Raw genomic sequence first — 13,939 nt, 5'->3', positions numbered from 1 at the left:
CAGAAAATACAATTGAACAGAACATACATGAGCCACAGTTTAGTCACAATCAACTGAGATGTTCTAACACTAAAAATATTCCCCTTTATCTTGTATTGCTGAAACATGTGAGCTTATAAAGACCATGCTCTCTGCTACCAGCCACAAGAAATTAGGAATTATTAACAGAACCTTCTGGGTTTTATCTACTTTTAAGCTTGATACTAGCCTGTCTATATACCGATCATCACTGATGCCAAATTCTGAAAGCCCCTTGGTAAGTCTGCAATGTTAAGGATGATGATTAAATGGGATAGGGTATGCACCTAACACAGAATAAGATCAATATCTTTGAGCACAATATGACCCACAAATAAAAAACTGTCAGTTCATTTATCATTTTGGTATCACATCAATTTCTTTGACATTCAGCATAAACCAACAAATTGAAAAATGCCAACACATTTTAATTTCTCAAATAATCCTAAAATCGGTTTTGTAGAGTAGTTTAGCTGTTCGTTTATCTTTTTGCTTGAAATAATGTAGAAGCACCAACCCGATTTCTCTGAAATCAGTTTGCTTAAGATTCATCAACTGTGAATTTATGTCATTTTTCTTTTTGCTTGAAAAAATGCGAAGGCACCAACCCCATTTGAACCAAAGCACCTTGCATATTTAGAGAGATTATTGAAGGTGTAGGGAGGCTAAACCTATGCTGGAACTCTTCAATGGTGCACAGATCTGCATTTTCTTCCAGCTGCAATAGGTGTGCTGTTTCTTCAGGAACCTTCTTGACAAAAATGTGACCATTTGCAATCTGCACAAGAGAGCCTAGAGATGCCGACTCCAGTCTCTTGGCAGCCAGAAGAAACTTGGATTTGTTAACCGAACTCATGAATAGTCTGCTCATTCTCCGAACGACCTTCAATATCGACACAGGTCCTGGCGACAATAGGATGCCCGTCATAATATTTCTTATGGTACACGAAGGATTAGTCAAACGATTAGCGCTGACGTTGATTCCGTCGCCTTTCTTGCCAGACTTTCTCCCCTGTACACACAGAAAATAAAAGTGAACAGAGCATGAGCCAGAGTTGAGTTGACAATCAACTGAAAAGTTGAGAAAACTTGCAACTATCACAAAAGATTGTCCTAAAAATAGTCTTCTCGGGTTTCTCCTGTACTCACTGTACTATGAAAAAACCCAATATAACCCACAAACAGAAAAGAGTCAATACACTTCTTATTAGGCCTGTCAAGTAATTTTCAGTTTCATTGAGGAAGTTGGCTGGTCTTTTTTTTTTTTTTTTTTTTAAAATGCGGAGGCACCAACCCCGCTTGAACCAGAGCACCTTGCACCTTGAGGGATATCACAGTAGGTGTAGGCAGACCAAACCTATACTGAAACTCTTCAATGGTGCACAGATCTTGATTTACTTGCAGCTGCAGAAGCTCTGCAGTTTCTTCAGGAACCTTCTTAACGAAAACATGAGCGTTTGAAATCTGCACAAGAGAGCCTAGAGATGCCGACTCGAGTCTGTTGGCAGCCAGAAGAAACTTGGCTTTGTTTACAGAACTCATGAATATCCTGCTCATGCTACGAACAACCATGAAACTTGACACAGGTCCTGGTGACAATAGGATGCCCGTCATAATGTTTCTTGTGGTACACGAAGGATTAGTCAAACGACTAGCGCTGGCGTTGATTCCATCTCCTTTTCTGGTGCCAGACTTTTTCCCCTGTAGACACAGAAAATAAAATTGAACAGAGCATGCATGAGCTAGAATTGGGTCAAAATCAACTATATTCTGATGGTGGTGCAACTTGCACATTATGTACCTATTGCACTTCTCAATAGGCTTTATGATATATCACAAGAGTGAGTTTGTCCTAAAAATAAGGACATGGTCTTCTGAGATGCTTTAAGACCCCAATCACATTTTTACCAGATCCTCCACCACTTACTCTACCATATAACGTAAAAAGAGCCTAACATAACTCACAAATTGCAGAGTTGATCATTTTCTCATTCAGTCGAAAATAAGTCTTCTTCAGATTCTTCAAATTTGACCGATCGTTTTTCTTTTTGCTTGAAATAATGTGGAAGCACCAACCCAGCTTGCACCAAAGCACCTTGCACTTTCAGGGAGATTATTGAAGGTGTAGGAAGACTAAACCTATGCTGAAACTCTTCAAAGGTACAAAGGTCTTGATTTTCTACCAGCTGCAATATTTCTGCCGCTTCTTCCGGAACCTTTTTGACAAATATCTGAGCATTTGCAATATGCACCAGAGAGCCTAGGGAAGCCGATTCGAGTCTGTTAGCAGCCAGAAGAAATTTAGATTTGTTTACGGAACTCATAAATAGCCTACTCATGCTGCGCACCACCTTTAATTTTGTCACGGGTCCTGGTGACAATAGGAGGCCTGTCATAATATTTCTCGTGGTACACGAAGGATTAGTCAAACGATTAGCGCTAACGTTGATTCCGTCGCCTTTCCTGCCAGTCTTTTTCCCCTGTAGACACAGAAAATAAAATCGAACAGAGAGCATGCATGAGCTGGGATTTTAGTCACTATCAACTGAGAAGATAATTATGGTGGTGCAATTTTCAAAAATTAACAATATACTTGTAACAAATTTGTATGATGCGCATCACAAAGAGATTGCCCTTCTGATATGCTGAAAGACACCGACATTCCCCTCTATTTTTGACAAGATCACTCATGTGCATAGGAACATCAAACCAGTGCAACATTATGCCAGTGTCTTTAAATATACTCCTCTTCCTCAAGTTGACCCAAATCACCCAATACAAACAAGAGTTAATACATTTCCCTGAAATCAGTTTACGACTGATTCATCAAGTTAAAATTTTTTCATTAAGTCTAAACAAGTCTCCTTAAGATTCTTCCAGTTTGACTTATCGCTTTTCTTTTTGCTTAAAAAAATGTGGAGGCACCAACCCCGCTTGCACCAGAGCACCTTGCACCTTGGGGGAAATCACGGCAGGTGTAGGCAGGCCAAACCTATACTGAAACTCTTCAATGGTGCACAGATCTTGATTTACTTGCAGCCGCAGAAGCTCTGCAGTTTGCTCAGGCACCTTCTTGACAAAAATGTGAGTGTTTGAAATCCGGACAAGTGAGCCAAGAGAAGCTGACTTGAGTCTGTTGGCAGCCAGAAGAAATTTGGATTTGTTCACAGAACTCCTAAACATTCTACTCATGTTCCGAACAACCATGAAACTTGACACAGGTCCTGGTGACAATAGGATGCCCGTCATAATATTTCTTGTGGTACACGTAGGATTAGTAAAAGAATTAGCGCTGACGTTGATTCCATCTCCTTTCCTGCCAGACGGTCTCTCCTGCAGACACAAAAAATAAAAGAGAAGATATGGTGGTGCGTTTTTCAAAAGTGAACATGGTGTACTGATCAAAATGTTTTGATGCATCACAAGAGTGGGCCTCAAGGTAAGGGGCGTGGCTTAAATGAGACACTTAAAATGTTTTTGTGGCATGATATATTAAGCCTTTTGGACTGCTGCAAATTTCTGTTTATCGTATCGTTATGAGAATAATAAATGTGCATGCCCAAGCGACAAAATTAGATCAAATATACAACATACAAGATAGAGTAGAATGGAAAGGATTCATTGTTTTTCCGAAATCAGTTTCCCTCAGATTAATAAAGAACAACTTGTCGATTAGCTTCTTCTTCAGATTCTTCAAGTTTGACTGATCGCTTTTCTTTTTGCTTGAAAAAATGTGGAAGCACCAACCCCATTTGCACCAAAGCAACTTGCACTTTAGGGGAAATCACTGCAGGTGTAGGCAGACCAAACCTATGCTGAAACTCTTCAATGGTGCACAGATCTTGATTATCTTTCAGCTGCAAAAATCCTGCAGCTTCCTCTGGCACCTTCTTGACAAAAATTTGTCGGCTAGTGTTAACTGTAACAAGCGAACCGAGTGAAGCTGCCTCCAGTCTGTTTGCGGCAAGGAGAAACTTTGACTTGAGCACCGAACTCATAAACTGTTTGCTCAAACTCTGAACAACTTGCAAGCTGGCCACTGGTCCTGGCGACCGGAGTATACCAGTCATCACATTTCTAGTCGTTGGATTTGTCAAGCGGTTTGCACTGACGTTGATTCCTGCTCCGCTCTTCCTCGGCATGCCCTATGAAATACAAAACAAAATCGGGAGCAAGAATGAGCCACAAATCTACAACTTTGGTCAATCTGTGTTTGGAACCACAACCGAAATGATCATAACACAAAGTCAATGGGTTGGTAACAGGTGTTCAAACCAAGCGTGAACCAGTAACCAAGATATGGCATGATCACTACGATGGCCAATACTGGCTAAACAGAATTTTCAGGACAGGTCCTTCACAAGTGCCTGCATCAGGTTTCATTGGTTATTATTTCTTTATCAATAAAGTAGTGACTTTAATTTCTGCCTCTTGCTCAAGTAGAGCTAGCTTCTGGAAAAACCTCACACACAACAGACCCCTATGACCTTAAATAGCTTAAACAAATGGACCAGAACGGCTGCCTCAAGTCTTTAAACTACTGCAAAATAGAATGGGAAGGTGCATGCACCAGCAAACAAAACCAGATCCAATTTACTAATCATAAGAACAGAAAATATCCAATGCTTTTTTTAAATCAGTTTCCCTCAGATTCATCAACTATGACTTGTCGTTTTTCTTTTTGCTTGAAAAAATGCGGAGGCACCAACCCCATTTGCACCAAAGCCCCTTGTACTTTAGGGGATATCACTGCAGGTGTAGGGAGACTAAACCTATGCTGAAACTCTTCAATGGTGCACAGATCTTGATTATCTTGCAGCTGCAAAAATCCTGCAGCTTCTTCCGGAACTTTCTTGATGAAAAAGTGACGTCCACTTGTTACAGCAACGACAGAGCCGAGAGAGGCTGCTTCGAGTCTGTTTGCAGCCAGAAGAAACTTGGACTTGAGGACGGAACTCATAAACTGTCTGCTCAAGCTGCGAACAACTTGCAAGCTGGACACCGGTCCTGGCGACAGGAGGATACCAGTCATCACATTTCGAGTCGTTGGATTTGTCAAGCGGTTTGCACTGACATCGATTCCTGCTCCGATCTTCCTTGGTTTGCCCTATGAAATACAAAACAAGAACGGGAGCATGAATGAACCAACCTCAAATCTTCAACTACGGCAAATTGGTCTGTGTGCTGCGCAGAACAACTTGTTACATGGTGACTAAACACAAGTGGTACCGCACACCATTTGGCACCTAGTCAGACATTTTAATGTTCACCACTTTATCAAGGCAAGAGTTGGCCATCTTCTTACTCACAAGTCCCTTATTACTTTATAAGCGAAAACAAGGAAGATTGCCTTTCAAATACTAGTCTTTGAATTACTGCAAACTTATACGGATACCAGACATCAATATTCTTGTAATATGATGCATTGTACCAATGCAAATTTCTGTTATCCTATCACTGAGAAGCCTAATAAATTGGTATGTGCATGCACAAGCCACCAAATTTTATCAAATTTACTATACTATCTGATAGAAATGTAAACAACAAACAGGGAAATAGTGTATGGTAAATTTGTAATGTTTTTCTGAAATCAGTTTCCCTCCCATTCATCGGGTTGAACTTGTCGTTTTTCTTTTTGCTTGAAAAAATGCTGAGGCACCAACCCCGCTTGCACCAAAGCACCTTGCATCTTGAGGGAAATCACTGCAGGTGTAGGGAGGCCAAACCTATGCTGAAACTCTTCAATGGTGCACAGATCTTGATTATCTTTCAGCTGCAAAAATGCAGCAGCTTCTTCCGGAACTTTCTTGACAAAAATGTGTCGTCCACTTGTTATAGCAACAAGCGAGCCGAGAGAAGCCGATTCGAGTCTGTTTGCAGCAAGCATAAACTTGGACTTAAGGACGGAACTCATAAACTGTTTGCTTAAACTCCGAACAACTTGCAAGCTGGACACCGGTCCTGGCGACAGGAGTATACCAGTCATCACATTTCGAGTCGTTGGATTTGTCAAGCGGTTTGCGCTGACATCGATTCCAGCTCTCAACTTCGATTTTCTTGGATTGCCCTGCGAGATAAAAACAAAATGGGAGCATGAATGAGCCACATGTCTACAACAGAAGTAAACTAATCTGTATGTTGTGTATGTAACCATGGTAACCACAGGAGGACAGGTTCCTACAGGAATTTCTGCATCAAGTCAAGTTTTACTAGTCATCACTTAGGCCTAATCAAGGAGGCAGCAATCCCATTTGTACAAGAGTGTCCTTGATTTTCATTATATTAGCAGGCATAGGCAGGCCAAACCTATACTGAAACTCTTCAATGGTGCAGAGGTCTTGATTTTCTTTCCGTTGTAAAAGTTCGCTAATTTCGTTCGGGCGGCTTCTTCACAAAAATGTGGCCTCCCTTTGCTCCTGCAAAAACCGAGCCTAGAGAGGCCGCCTCCAGTCTCTCGGCGGCCGAACGAAACTTGTGCTTGTTGACCGCACCCATGAAGACCCTACTCATGGTTTGAACCACCCGAAGGTTACACACCGGTCCCGGAGACAAGAGGATACCAGTCATTACATTTCTTGGTGTTGGGCTACTTAAGCGATTTGCACTGACATAAATTCCATCGCCTCTCTTGCTCTTCATTCCCTGCAGACACAAAATAAAACAGGAGCACACATGAGCCACAGAATTTGATCAAAATGTTACTTAAATGCTGATGATGCATGATTGAGTGAACATATCCCAGGTAAAAGTTTAGTCCCAACAAGGCTTAGGTCCCCCTCTTAGTGAAATGATGCAGCATGCATGAAACCTATTTGTACCAGAGCAATAAAAACACTTTGTACTCATGGTGAACACAGAACAAACCTATATTAAAACCCTCTTATTTTGATCACAAGTTTGCACCAACTTCCATGGGAGCACTTTTAGCAAAAATGTAACTCAAAGCCATATGAAGCAAACTATCTGAACTCTGTACACAACAAGAAGCACAAATTTGAGGAAAAGACTTTGTTTCTACTGCAGCAACCCCGTTTGTTCAAGAGTTCCCTGGATTTTTACAATATTAGGAGCCAGCAACCCCATTTGTTCAAGAGTGCCCTGGATTTTTACAATATTAGGAGCCAAGGGCAGACCAAACCTATACTGAAACTCGTCGATTGCGCAGAGGTCTTGATTTTCTTTCACCTGCAAAAGCTCACTCATTTCTCTCGGAGACTTCTTCACAAACATCTGACCCCCTTAGGTACAACAACAATCGAGCCCAGGGAGGCAGCCTCAAGTCGGTTAGCAGCCTGAAGAAACTTTGCCTTGTTGACCGAACTCATAAAAACTGCGCTCAAGCTCTGAACCACCCGGAGGTTACACACCGGTCCGGGTGTTAGGAGGAGCCCGGTCATTACATTTCGTATTGTTGGATTGGACAGACGATTTGCACTGACGTTAATTCCCTTGCTTTTCTTGCCGGGCCTTTTCACCTGTAAGACACAGAAAATAAAATTGAACAGAGCATGCATGAGCCACAGAATTTGATAAGAACAGACTTCTGACGATAATGGATGAGTTACGGTATACATAGCAAAAATGGTACATACTCCTTTGCTTTTTATTTGGAGGTTTGAAACACGAGTTTTTTTTACTGAACCCATTTGTACCAGAGGATCTTGCACTTAAGGGGAAATCTTTGCAGATGTAGGGAGTCCAAATTCAAATATGCCAGTGACAAATAAACAAAACCTGTCATATATTCAGTCAAGTTTCTGCCCATGAATCCACATCAGAATCTTGTTTCACTGTTCGCTTCTCTTTCTCCTTAAAATGATGGGGAGGCACCAGACCCATTTGCACCAGAGTACTTCGCACTTTACGAGAAATCACCGCAGGGGTAGGCAGATCAAACCTAAATGTAAACTCTTCAACAGTGCAAAGATCTTGATTTTCATGCTGCTGCAGAAGTTCACCAATTTCTTCAGGGACCCTTTTCACGAAAATGTGACCTCCACTTGTAATTGATACAACCGAGCCTAGCCCAGCCGTTTCAAGTCTTTGAGCAGCAGAGAGAAACTTGGACTTGTTGACAGAACCCATGAACACTCTACTCATGCTGTGAACCACCTGGAGATTACACACGGGTCCCGGCGTTAGGAGAATGCCAGTCATAACGTTTCTCGTAATTGGATTTGCCAAACGCTTTTTGGTGCTCATAGTGATTCCAGCTGCTTTCTTTCCAGGGCTTCCCTGCAGACACAAAACAAAAGGGGAACAGATATAAGCCTGTGGATCGTTCATGTTACTCAAGTGTTTGAATACGATAAACAACACTGAAATGGATCTATAATACAATGTATCTAAGTCCATATTACAAAATGTATCCAAACCCTACACCTTCTCATTCTACTGGGGTTTGGGGATCAATTTGTTCTGTTTTTGCCACTAGCTCCGCAGGTAGTGGCATTCTGTACATTTGCTTTAATTGCATTTTGAAATGAGCTTCAGGGACATAACCACGTTGAACAAGTTCTTGCTGCATCTTCGCATTGACCGTGGAAGGTGGTGGTAAGCTGAACCTCTGCGCATATTCATCATCTGTTGTAAGATCCTGCAGCTGACCTCTGACCTCGTCAGGTGGCTTTTTGACAAACACATGAGCGGATCGTGAGATTGAGTCAAGCAATACCAATGAACCCAAATTTGACGAGTGAAGTTGGTTGGCAGCAGTCATGAATTTTGCTTTAGTAATTGCTAGATTGAAGGTGGGGCTTAAACCTTTCACGGCTAAATGTGTCGCAACAGGACCAGGTGCAAGTAGCACTCCACTCATAATGTTTTTCACAGTTGCAAGACCAAAACGCTTTCCCATAGCTGTTGACATCTTGGAACTGCTCATCTTCTTTCCCTGCAAACACAAATAAAACAGGATTTGTGTCAACACAGAAAATGCAATTTAAAAGTTATCCGTACAATGTAGTTACTGGGGACAAATACAACATAAGTCTTCAATCATTTTCAAAACGGTGTCTCCTACTTTCTAACTGGGCTTTCTTTGGAAAATACAAAGTCAATTGTCAGTCATCTAAAGGTGGCTTTACATGAGCTTGCAGCTGCTGCTGCTGTTGAAATAACAGTTGGGCAGACAGTGGTGGCATTTGCTGCGACACTGGTACTGCTTGTGAAAGAAACTGCTGCTGCTGAGAATGTGCTCTGGGCTGACCGAACACTCCTGGCGGGACAAATCCCTGCGAGACAAGACTCTCTTGCATCCGTGTTGTGATCGTAGATGGAGAAGCAGACTGATAACGTTGTGCATACTCATTCGGTGTGCACAGATCTTGGTTAGATGGATGCAATAGGATATCCTGCACCTCAGCAGGTGGTCTTTTCACAAAAATATGCGCTGTTCTAGACACATCCTCCAACAACACCAGCCGTCCTATATTGGCTGCTTCCAGTTGTTTGGCCGAACTCATGAATTTGGTTTTGGTGACTGCCAGGTTGAATGAAGAACTCAGGTTCTTGACCGTGAGGCGAGTTGACACGGGTCCTGCTGCGAGCAAAATACCAGTCATGACGTTCCTCATAGTTGCTACAAGAAAACGCTTGCTACCACCCACTCTGGATGCTATGTTCTTCTTTTTCCCTGCAGGAACAAAATAGACAAAGCACCATGATCAGGACAAAACTTGGAAATAAATCAGTATCTTGAGAAAGCTCAAACACTCCAGTTCAAGCCTCTTTTCTAATAACTTAGGTGGGATGTTTGTCAAAGTAGTTTCACAAGTTCAACTATAGTCTGTCCACATAAAAGTACAAAGTAAATAGACCTCGGAAACTGGAAGTATGAGAATAATTATTTCAGCGCAATGCTTCTTTGGCGCGCCAACTGCTGCGCGATTTGTGCATCACGCTCTTTACGCGTTGCGTCGCGTTCGCGTGTGACGCAAAGCATCGACCCCGATGCCACAGATTTGGTTTGTACTTCTAAGTGGACAGACTGTATATAGGCCATATTAATAAATAACATTGAAAATATATAAATATCTAGATAAAGGCAGTGACAACATGAAAGGAAAACAGCAAAATTGCTCAGAGCTTCAATATCAGCCTTCTGTTGATGGTTTTGTAAGATCTTCATGCTCCTCTGCCTCTTCCTCCTGTTGTTGTTGTTGTTGCTGCTGTTCTAATATTAGTTGGTCCAACAGAGCATGTGGTGGCACTATCAGTGCTTGTGGAAGAGGTGGCTGCTGTTGCTGCAAATGGGCGGACATGGCTGGGCGACTGAATGAGTCCGGTGGGACAAATCCTCGTGACACCAGACTCTCTTGCATTTGCGTTGTGATTGTAGTCGGGGAAACGGCATAGAAACGTTGTGCATAATCATTCATTGTGCACAGATCTTGATTGGACGGATGCAGTAAAAGATCCTGTATTTCAGCGGGTGTTCTTTTCACAAAAATATGTGCTTTGCGGGAAAGTTCCTCTATCAATATCAGATGGCCTAAATTGTCCGCTTCGAGTTGTTCGGCCGCATTCATGAATTTAGTCTTGGTGACCGCAAGGTTAAAAGCGGGACTTAGGTTCTTGACGGTGACACGAGTTGAGACCGGTCCCGCTGCTAGTAATATACCGCTCATGACATTCCTCATATTTGCGACAAGAAAACGTCTGCTGCAACCTATTCTGGGTATTTCGTTCTTCTTCTTTTTTCTCTGCAGGGACAAAAGAAATGAAAGCAGATTGATCAGGACAAACTTGGGAAAAAATGCTCTCTTCAGACAGATTCAAGCTTCTTTTCTAACATATTTTAAAAGTACAAGTATAGGCCTTACAACAACAGATGTTGGGATAGTGTAAATATCTTAGCCAAAGCACTGACATAATCCAGTGAAACCTAGTACTTATAATAAATCTCTTTCTTGCCAAACCATCCACTTTAGTGAACACCCTGGAGGAGGGTGCCACCAACCATGTCAGAGGTCACACAAAAATACCAAATATGGACAGACCTTTAAACTAATTAAGTCATCCTGGTAGACAGAAGAAAACTCAACATAAACCACCAGAGCTTTAAAATATCTAATGACGGGTAGCGGTAGCACCTACAAGATAAAATGCCCCCCCAAAAAAAGCTCTAATATTTGGGCTCTTTAGCTATTCAATCAAAGATGTCTTGATTGATTATTTGTCCTAATTATAAATCTTAAATCTTAAAGTCATAGATGAGTAGATTCACTGGTATATGAAGAATGGGCACTTCAGTTTCAAAACTTGATTGTTTCACTGGTTTCAATATTACGACAACTGTGGTTTAATGCTAACAGAAGGAACAAGACCCATTTCTATCAATCCTTCTATCATCATCGGTTTCACTGTTGATGGGCTAGGCATCCAGAATCGTTGTTCGTATTCTTCGTCTGTGCACAAGTCGGCATTTTCCGCCAACTCGAGCATAGGCTTGACAAACTTGGGTTCTTTCTTGATAAAAACATGGGCCCTACTTGAAATTTTCTCAATTATGTGAAGTGATCCAAAGCCGGCATCCTGTAGCGATTTGGCAGCGGTTAAGTACTTGGACTTGTAGACGGCCAAATTGAAAGCAGGGCTCATGTTCTTTACGGCTTTGTGCACAGCAAACGGTCCCGGTACTAAAAGAATGCCGGCCATGATGTTACGATTTGTCGCAAGACGACTTTGGAAAGGGTTCTCCAGACGACTTTGGAAAGGGTTCTCTCTGCGTCTCTTTTCCTGCAAATGGAGAAACACAACACCAAATAAGGTCATATCCAGGGACAGGCGATTTGCGCGGAAAAAAATAGCAAATTGCACGGAATTCTTTTTTCAGTGCAAATCATGCATCCCTGCCCATAGGAAAAAAAATAGCCAATTGCGCGGAAAAAAGGTTCCGCTCAAATCGCCTGTCCCTGGTCATATCTCTGCATTCAGGACAGCCAACATTGTGCATTGATCAGGACAATTCCTAGGAATTAAGGTGGGTGATGCAGTCATAATAGCATCCAAAATGGTGATACACCACCCATGGCCCATTTTGGATCATTTTTACTTCTAGGATCAAAACCGCTGATGCAAATGCAATAAAAAATAACTTGGATATTTGTGACAGGCTAAATGTAAATATGATTGACCAGTATTGCTAAATACCCAGATCTCAAGCTATTTTCAGTTTTGCAAATTATAACATCCCTCCACCATTTCAGTCATACGATTTTGAAGCACTAAATGTATGTACCTTATCCTATGCCCACAGGGTTTTGTATCAATAGCAATTGAAGCAGCCATTACACTCACAATCCTAGTCCAGTTTAATTTATCATTCCCTAAATTAATCTCTCTGAACTGGAAAACTCATCATTCCTGTTCTGATTCAACAGCTCAGATATCCATGAGAAAACTGGTCTACTGTATTTCGAATATATAATGAACTATGCACTCTATAGTGGGTATGATGTTACCTCATTAAAAATGCAGTCTTGTCTGTTTATGCACATATCCTGTGGTTTTTACAAATTAAGCCGTTTGAATAGCCGTCCAGCGCGTATTATTTGCACAAGGTCCAATGTATACGCTTGACGTCGCGCACGTATACGCGATGGTTAAGCTGTCAAACGAAATCTGAATAAAAAGTTTACCTGACGCAGATAGAGCTAACCAACGTGGAATGAGTTCAGTGAACACAGTGGGTTGGGCTAATGCATAAACATGTATGCTTGCCTATCTGTTATTGGTTAAGATTTACCACCCACATTGATTTTTACTTCATTAACATTCATCTCAGATTCGAGATGAAAGAGGTTGAGTCTATGTGTTAAGATATGGTGGGTCACACAGGTCATATCCAACTACCGCAGTCCTTTTTCTCTGGGCAGGGCAGTCACTGGAGATGTGATGTGTTTCAGTCATAGATTTTAAATGGTTTCATGCATGGAAGCGTATGAATTGTTTACCAAAAAAAAAAAAAAAAAAAGGAATGCAGCGCAGTCTATCACAATCCCAGCTTGTTCTCAAGATTTCCATGTTCATAAAAAAACACATTGCCATCCCTAATCAGACACCAGTTACCAATATTTCCCAAAATTTTAATACAGAATGTTATGCTTTATCTGTACCTGTACATCTTCCAGGAGTGTTGAATTTTGCATCATCATAGCAGGCATTCATCGTGTCTGAGTGGTTGTTCAGGGGGCATCTCTTATTTGAAGCATGATGGGACATTTTTCTTCAAAGGAAATCATCCTTGTTGTGTTTGTGTGGAATTTGGTCATCTTCAAACATTTTTTGAAATGAAAATTCATTTGCACAGCATTAAATATTGTGGATGTCACACCATCAACAACCTCCCCAATCTTCTCTTTAGGGATCTGCACAATGTTTATGTATCGATGACTGTGCTTGTTTTAAGTATAGACATTAGAGAGCCACACCCTTTCTCCCTTTGCAACACAATATTGAATATCACTCGTACACAATCTCTAGACAGTTCATTGCCATTTTTTTTACCATCTGCCTCTCCATGTGATTAGTTTTTACCATCACAGTGCAGCATCATAGAACATGTGCACCAAGATGTATGCAGACTTCCTGATTTAGAAGTAGGTAGAATGGACCCCAAAATATAAAGTGTGTTATGATGTTGATGAAAAAATGCATTTCCTATCTTAATTAGTATTTTTTAGTAGAATTTATGTATGAGTGATGAGTCATGAAGTTGTTTAATGGTCAAAATAATCACTCAGTGAAAGATGTATTGTTCCATTCCACTCTTCCGGTTCCATCTTTCACCTTATGATTATATTTTGACCATTAAACTCATAGACAGTTAATATCTGTATACCAAGAAACACTTGGGCTTTAAAAAACTTGCAAAAATCTAGGTGCTCTATAAAAACAAAACAAAGACACTTCTGAACAA

The sequence above is a fragment of the Amphiura filiformis genome, chromosome 17 (assembly GCF_039555335.1).
Source record: "Amphiura filiformis chromosome 17, Afil_fr2py, whole genome shotgun sequence".
Lineage (NCBI taxonomy): Eukaryota > Metazoa > Echinodermata > Ophiuroidea > Amphilepidida > Amphiuridae > Amphiura > Amphiura filiformis.
The sequence above is the reverse complement of the archived record's forward strand: the minus strand, read 5'-3'. Positions refer to the sequence as shown.